We start from the raw sequence: 8,691 nt of genomic DNA, 5'->3' as shown, positions 1-8,691 counted from the left end.
TAGTGGTGGCGTAGTTCATTTGGGTTGGATCTAGTGTTCTACTTGCGTAGTAGATAGCATGAAGTTTCTTATCCTTTCTTTGTCCTAGTATTGCGCCTACGGCGTAATCACTCGCATCACATATGATTTCGAAAGGTAATCTCCAGTCAGGTGGTTGCATTATGGGTGCGGTGATTAAAGATGTTTTTAATTGGTTGAACGCTGTTAAACATTTTTCATCAAAGATAAAATCAGTGTCTTTCATTAATAAACCCGTAAGTGGCTTGGTAATTTTCGAGAAATCTTTGATAAAACGTCGGTAGAAACCGGCGTGTCCTAAAAAGCTTCGTATTTCTCGTACGGTTTTCGGAGGTTGAAGGTTCTCTATGATTTCAATCTTGGCTTTGTCTACTTCAATTCCTTTATCAGATACTACGTGACCTAACATGATTCCTTGTTGGACCATGAAATGGCATTTCTCCCAATTCAAAACGAGATTCACCTTTACGCATCTTTCGAGTACCATTTCAAGGTTTGATAGACATCGTTCGAAGCTTTTCCCACAAACAGAAAAGTCATCCATAAAGACTTCCATAATGTCGTCTATAAAATCAGCGAAGATTGCCATCATGCATCTTTGGAATGTTGCGGGAGCGTTGCATAATCTGGATGGCATTCGTCGGTAAGCGAATGTACCATAAGGGCATGTGAAGGTTGTCTTTTCTTGGTCGTCAAGATGGATTGGAATTTGAAAGAATCCTGAATAACCGTCTAGATAGCAGAAGTGGGAATGCTTAGCCAATCGTTCAAGCATTTGGTCAATGAAAGGTAGAGGAAAATGATCTTTCCGAGTGGCTTTGTTTAGTTTTCTATAATCGATGCACATTTTGCTTCCGGTCACAACTCTTTATGCTATAGATTCGCCCTTCTCATTCTTAACAACTGTAACACCCCCTTTCTTGGGTACTACATGAACGGGGCTAACCCATTGACTATCGGAGATCGAGTATATGATTCCAGCATCTAGTAGCTTCTTTACTTCATCCTTGACTACTGTACTTAAGATTGGGTTGATCCTTCTCTGGTGTTCTCTAGAGGTTTTACAATCTTCCTCCAGCATAATGCGGTGCATACAGATAGAAGGACTTATTCCTTTTAGGTCGGTGATGTTGTATCCTAACGCAGTTGGATATTTTCTTAAGACATCTAGTAACTTTTCAGTTTCCATCTGTCCCAAGTCAGCGTTGACTATTACTGGTCTTTTAAGTTCAGTGTCTAGGAATTCGTATCTTAGGTTCTTTGGTAGTGCTTTTAATTCCAAGTCAGGTTTCTTTGGGCATGGCATGTGGTTAGGCGTAAGTGCTAAGCATTCGCTTAGACTGTCGTTTTGGTATGGTTCATGCCAATTATCGTCTTCAAAGATTGGAGGGATTTGGATTTTCATTATATCAGAGTATGTGATTTCTTGCATCTCCGTCTCTCTTACGCACTCGTCTATGACATCAAGTAGATAACAGGTAATTGAACAGACATCTTGGTCGGTCTTAGTTCTCCCATATTGAGCCTTTTACAAATGGTTAAGGGCATTACACTAATGTTGGCTCCTAGATCACATAGAGCTTTGTCTATGACGAATTTTCCAATGACACGGGGTATGGAAAAACCACCTGGGTCTTTTAGTTTGGGAGGCATGTTATTTTGGATTATTGCGATACACTCGGCAGTAAGTGTAACTGTTTCGTTATCCTCTATCTTTTTCTTATTGGATAAGATCTCCTTAAGAAATTTGGCATATGAGGGAATTTGTGTGATGGCTTCTGTAAAGGGGATTGTAATGTTTAGCTGCTTCAGAAATTCAACAAATTTCCTAAATTGCCCTGCGGTTTTAGAACTTGCGAGTCTTTGAGGATACAGAATGGGTGGTTTATAAGATGGTGGAGGCACATAAGGTTTTTCTTTCTCTTTGGCCTCTTGGGCATTATCTTCCATTTCCTTCGGTTCACTTACCTGCTCGGTTGTGGTTTTGTCTGGTTTTTGGTACATGTCAGGATTTTGGAGTCTTGGATCTGCGGGTCCGTCTATTTCTTTTCCACTCCTCAGTATAACAAAATTTGCATGTCCTTTTGGATTAGGTTGCGGCTGTCCAGGAAATGTTCCAGCGGGAGTGGTTGTAGATGTTTGTTGTTGAGCCACTTGTGAAATCTGTGTTTCAAGCATTTTATTGTGGGTGGCTAAGGCGTCTACTTTGCTCGCTAGTTGTTTAAGTTGCTCGCTAGTATGTATGTTTTGGTTCAAGAAGTCTTTGTTTCTCTGAGCTTGGGTAGCTATGAAGCTTTCCATCATTAGTTTGAGGTTTGACTTCCTAGGCATGTTAGGAGCATTGTTAGCTGGCTTTTGATATCCAGGCGGAATAGCTGGTGCTTGGCCAGGTGCATACAGGGCATTGTTATTCTTATACGAAAAATTAGGATGGTTTTTCCAACCTGGGTTGTAGGTATTCGAATAAGGATTTCCTTGTGCGTAATTTACTTGATCGGTTGGGACTCCTGTTAATATCTGACATTCTGGTGCAGTGTGTCCAGGGTTTCCACATAACTCACAGTTTGGAGTTACGGCAACCACGGTGGCTGCGGGTGGTATGGTCAAGTTATCTAACTTTTGAACAAGAACATCTACCTTGGCATGTACATGGTCAAGGCTACTGATTTCGTACATTCCACTTTTTGTTTGGGACTTTTCTACTGGAGTTCTTTCACCTCCCCATTGGCAATGGTTTTGGGCCATGTTTTCAATGAGTTGATAGGCTTCGTTGTATGGCGTGTCCATAAGTGCACCGCCTGCGGTAGCGTCTACTATCAATCTTGTGTTATACAGAAGCTCATTGTAAAATGTGTGAATGATCATCCAGTCTTCAAGACTGTGATGTGGACATATCCTCATCATGTCTTTGTATATCTCCCACGCGTCGTAGAGAGATTCTACATCTTTTTATCGAAATCTATTGACTTGAGCTCTCAGCATAGCAGTTTTGCTTGGCGGAAAATATCGAGATAAGAAAACGTTCTTCAGTTCTTCCCATGTTGTAACTGAGTTGGATGGTAAGGATTGCAACCAAGCCCAAGCTCTGTCTCTTAGTGAGAAAGGAAAGAGGCGTAATCTTATCGCATCTTGAGATACATCATTCGCCTTCACAGTGCCTGCGTACTGCACAAACTTGGTCAGGTGTTCATTAGGGTCGTCCGTAGGATTTCCAGCAAATTGATGTTGTTGGACGGTTGTAAATAATGAGGGTTTCAGCTCGAAATCGTTTCGATTGATAGCGGGGGAAGCAATGTTGTTGTGAGGTTCTTGTTGGGATGGGGTAGCGTAGAACTTAAGAGGACGATTCTGTGGTCCTTCCTCAGCCATGGTTGGTTTTTCTTCTAGTTTAGAAGTAGGAAAGAAGATATCGGGAATATCGTACCTTTGTTGGTACTCTAATATTCGACGTCTTATATATAAGAAACGCTCTAATTCAGTGATTGGTGGTGCTAAGTTATCGCCTTGTGAGCGAGTACTTGGCATACAATCGGGGGAAATAAGGGAAAGAGATTAGTTTTATTTTTACCTTAGTCTATACCGTGCAACGAAAGAATCCCACTATTTGACTAAATCAAGTCCCCGGCAACGGCGCCAAAAACTTGATACATGTCGTGACTGTATATAGAATATAGTCAATCGGGTACTTGACTGCAAGTGCACAGTCCAGTCGTTTTAGTTTTAAAAGATATCGAATCCACAGGGACCGATGGTCAAACTAATGCTACCGACGTTACTATGTTAAGCTAAGGGAATGCTTTTTAGAAGATTGGTTGAAGAAAATTAAATCTAAGGGAAGTTGAGTTTTAAGAAAGAATTAATAGGAGAAATCAGTATGCAGCACATTAATCGTCAGGGATTCGACAAGTTACCGGTGTATAATTTAAATACCAAATATCTTTCAGTAGAAAATACTTATTTAAAAAGCTTTATCTCACACTCTCGTGATTGTTGATTCGGCCTATACCTTTAAGTCAGAAAGTACGCTCTCGCTGTGCCATTTGAAGTTAAAAATACTTTTTGAAAATAGATAAGTTCTAATTGCTTTTAAAGTGCTCTCGCTGTTTTTAAAATCAATGCCTAGTTTTTACTATCCAGTTCAAGCCTCACGCTCTCGCGATTGTTGGTTCTCACCTTAGTTAATTTCCCACTCTCGTGGCAAAATCGTATTAAATAGCTTCTCACTTTTGTGACAAAGTTAATTAAATTTAAATTAAAAACCACAGCAGAAAAAATTGTTTGAGAAAAGGAGTTTTCACCGATTATTATTAAATCCCGTCTGATTAAATTGTTACATACCGATACTGGTAATTTAGTCGTACATGTTAAATAGCGCAAACGCAGACGAGCATAAACAGATTAACAGTGTGAAAAACATAATTATAATAACAGAGCAATAATAATAGTAATTGAATAAAAACCTGGCAATTGGATTAACAGAGTACGTCGAATCTTGGAGTACTTGAGCAGTCCTCCACAGGTCAGTAGGATTCTGCTTCTTCGATACAATTGCTTACTAAATTAAATAAAGTGTAGTAGTTCCCCAGTGTAGGAAACTACTACTTTGGCTAACTGAAAAACGGAAAGGGAAAAGGGAAAAACGGAAACTGTAAACGGAATGGTAACTGAATTGCGGTAAAGGAAAAAATGTTTGCTGAAGGAAAATAACACAAAAAAGTTAAAATGATGTAGAAAATAAATTGCAGAGGGAGAGTAGACGTTCCATTTTTTTCCAACCTTCGCCCTTTTTATATTCCTGGTAGGTCTTGGCAGTTGAGAAAAAAAGGGTGACTCGGTTGAGTGAGGAATCCACGGGGAAGTGGTTCTGTTGAGAGAATTTAGGCACGTTTTGGTTGCTTCTGTTGACTGCTTAAAGGCGTTAATTATGGCCGTGTGACGCTCGTCATGGGCCTGTGACGGTCGTCACAGGCTGGGCGTGTCGGTCGTCATGCGCCTTGTGACGGTCGTCACATCAACAATTTCTGTGTTCTTTTGATTTCTGTTTTTCTGATGCTTTCTCATCTGTTTCTTCTTCTTTTTCTTCCTTTTCTATACTTTGCTCATTTACGCATGGAGATTGAAATACCTGCAAAAATAACTCGAATACTTGCGGAATAATCGGAATATAAACTAAAGTGGTATGATCTGTGAGTGTAAATCAAGGCAAATGTATGATGTATTTTCGCGTTATCAGAAAGCAATTGAAATTGGGTTTCCCAGGTCGATTAATTTTCTATGTAGATTTCACATTAACAAAAATGTTAGTGCAAAATGGAAGCAATATGTGGTGAATGACATGCAAAAGACGATAAACACATTATGGATGGAAGTTGTCTAGGCTAGTGATGAGGTTGAGTATGGTCAACGGTTGCATCAACTTGAGCAGACATGTGTTGATTATAGTGGATTTATTAATTATGTGAAAGACACATGGTTGACTCCACATAGACAGAGATTTGTTGGAGCATGGATTAATCAAGTGCTACATTTGGGTAACACGATGACTAGTCGGTATATGTTATATTTTTTATTATGTATTTTTTATATGTGATATTTTTAATATTTTCAATATGTTATTTTTAGGGTTGAATAAGCTCATTGGAAGTTAAAGCAGATTTTGCGAAATAGTGTATGTGATATGGTCAAATGTTGGGAAACAGTATAGGTGACATGATCAATATGTTATTTTTAGGGTTGAATATGCTCATTGGAAATTAAATTAACATACTTTATAATATTAATTAACACATTATAAAAAAATTAAATTATATACCTGTAGGAGAGTAGGATATCCACTGAGCTGCTTGCAACTGAACATGGACGCATCTCCAAGGTATCTGTATAGGGTAACCAATGCAGTTGCTCCCAAACTGTATCCTAAACATCTATCTAAGTCCGTAAAAAGTAAGAGATATCGTGCCTCGATAAACGTAAAGGTCTTGTCGGCAAAAATTGTGGAACCCAATAACATCAACAAATATGCTCTAGTCGCATATGCCCAGTTAGAAGTAGCTCTATGTTGTACGAATAAATCGTATAACCACTCCAATTTATAATAAGAACCCTTGCATCTACGAACATGTGTTTGTGCCTCGCCATGTGACACTACTAAGTAGTCAACAACAACCTCTTCAGTGACATCTTGAGGACTCCAGAACACACCCTTGATGGACAAGTGAAGCAGACAAGAGACGTCATCCAAAGTAATGCTCATCTCACCAAACGACATATGAAATGAAGATGTCTCTAGATGCCATCTCTCCATAAATGCGGCTACCAGATTTGTGTTTATCTTGTTCAAATTAGTTCTCTGAAGTGAAGATAATCTAGACCTAGAAACCCAACTCTCCATCTGTTGTGGAAGAGCTAGTGGAACCCTCGATGTCAGCTTAAGTCCGTGTCCAGCAACCTTTAACTCTTTCTTCAGACCTCTTTCCTGAAAATAATTAAAACAAATATTATAAAACACAATATAAAATATTCAAATATTATTCGATTTCAAATATACGTCATTTATTTACCTCACCAAACCATAAATGGCGAGCAACATGATGCTCGTACTTTACCAAAAGAGATGTATCGTACGACCCTCATAGATAGTCAGTCGGCTCTGCTGTAGATTTAGATGTGTCTCGTCCTAAACTACGGTTTGGAATCCTACAGTCGACACATCGTCTTCGAACCACTATAAAAAAAATTATTAAAAAAAACACACCGGAACACTTCTAAAAAGAATTCAGGTGTGATGAAAATTCAGTTTCACTTCCAGAACACTTTTCAAAAGACTTCCGGTTAATTAGAGAATTTGTGTGCATGGGAGTCCCTGATAATTCAATTTCAATAAACCCAAAATTTTACCATGACTGCAATTTTAGAGAGACGCAATAGCGAAAACCTATGGGGTCGCTTATGTAACTGGATAACCAGCAGGTAGTATGAGCCCTCTTACTTCCAGCTATGTGTTATGCGGCTCCCGCGAAAGGAATGAAGGGAAGCTCTTCGTGCTTACGCTTACTCTTAGCCTCTTTGATTGGTAGGCGGGCGGGGCCCCTACTTAAGATTTCATTCATAATCAAAAGTCTTTTACGAAGAGTTTCAGTTCAACGCCTCAAATCTGCAGCGAACCGGAAGTCTTCTGAAAAGTGTTCTGGTATGTTGTTTGTGAATTGGAAAACTTACTCTTAGTGTTCCGATTTACAATGGTAAAAAGGCTATTCCGGAAGTATTGAAGCGAAAATGAAATAAAATTCAATTTTTTCAAAAAAAATAACCTATTTATATGAGGGTATTTTGATCCAAAAAATATATTCTAGGAATATGGATATAAATGATGGTGTATCACGTAAAATTTTCATCACCCAATAGCTAAGTCAGTTTTTCAAAAACCCCACCATCATTCAGCATCAAGTTGGCCTGTAACAAGTGCATAATTAAACAATTATATAATATAACAACGACATCAAAAAGTAAATAACCAAGGCTTTTAGTCAAAGTCCTTATCATTGACTAAGTTAATATTTATTACAACATTAAAGACCAACAAAATTTTGATCGAGTTGGAAGCAACGATTTCAAGATTGGTCGAAGATATTGTGAAGACGTTGAAGTCTCTACCTGAATATTGAAATGTAATGTTTGATTTTATGTTAACATCACCCATGTAATGCTGATTTTATATTATAAATGGTAATTTTATTTTGTTAAAATATAATTTTCTAATTTTTCGCTTCTGTTTCTATTTTAGTATGCTACTGAGATGCATCTACATACAAGTTACGGAAATGCATCTTCGGATCTAAAAAAGTCACACCTCTAGGATAATGACTTGTTCCATAATATCTGTGTTTAGAATATATCCATAGATGTATCTATAAAATCTGAATACATTTTTCTATTTTTACGTGATATCCTAATAATATATCGAGTGTATTTACCCACCACATGATATCACCTATACCACCCGATAGCTAAGTCAGTTTCTCAAAAACCCCACCATCATTCAGCATCAAGTTGTCCCATAACAAGTGGATAATTAATCAATTCTATAATATAGCAACAAAAAATAAAGTAAATAATCAAGGCCTTTAGTCAAAGCCTTATCATTGACTAAGTTAGTATTATTACAACATTAAAGACCAACACTAGTGAATGCTGTTAGCAGTAAGGTTTTAGGTAGGTGTTAACTGAGTTAAAATTACTTACTATTGCAATTCCAAACACAGTCCATAAAATAAACCTGTAGTAGCTTGTCTGAATTATTCAGTTTTCAAACATATATAAACACTAAATATCTCTTCAAAAATCATACTCATTTTCACTCTATAGAAATTTGTGATTTCCTTTCCTATTCTTATATCCTATCTATATCAAACAACAATTAAGAAAACAGAAACTCAAATATGAAAAAAGCACAAGTGGTGCTTATCCCTTCACCCTTTGTAGGTCATATAGTTTCAACTCTTGAGTTTGCAAAACTTCTAATCAACCGTGACAACCGTCTCCGATTAACCGTGTTGATTATGAAATTTCCACTCGCCACAGAAACCGATCTCTACACTAAATCCCTTCCCATCACCGATTCACTCAACATCGTCAACCTTCCAGAATGTTCTCCTCCCTCAAACTCCGATCCAA

The 8,691-nt window shown here is 37.9% G+C and overlaps 1 non-coding gene across 1 annotated transcript; it reads left to right on the top strand.

Moving 5' to 3' along the window:
- The first annotated feature begins 2,893 nt into the window (after positions 1-2,893).
- LOC127124660 (small nucleolar RNA R71) lies at positions 2,894-3,000 on the top strand. Its single transcript, XR_007804124.1, has one exon. It is a non-coding gene; the product is annotated as a small nucleolar RNA R71 (small nucleolar RNA).
- Positions 3,001-8,691: the final 5,691 nt, after the last annotated feature.

The sequence above is a fragment of the Lathyrus oleraceus genome, chromosome 2 (assembly GCF_024323335.1).
Source record: "Lathyrus oleraceus cultivar Zhongwan6 chromosome 2, CAAS_Psat_ZW6_1.0, whole genome shotgun sequence".
Classification (NCBI taxonomy): domain Eukaryota; kingdom Viridiplantae; phylum Streptophyta; class Magnoliopsida; order Fabales; family Fabaceae; genus Lathyrus; species Lathyrus oleraceus.
This window is presented reverse-complemented; position numbering and strand designations above follow the sequence as displayed.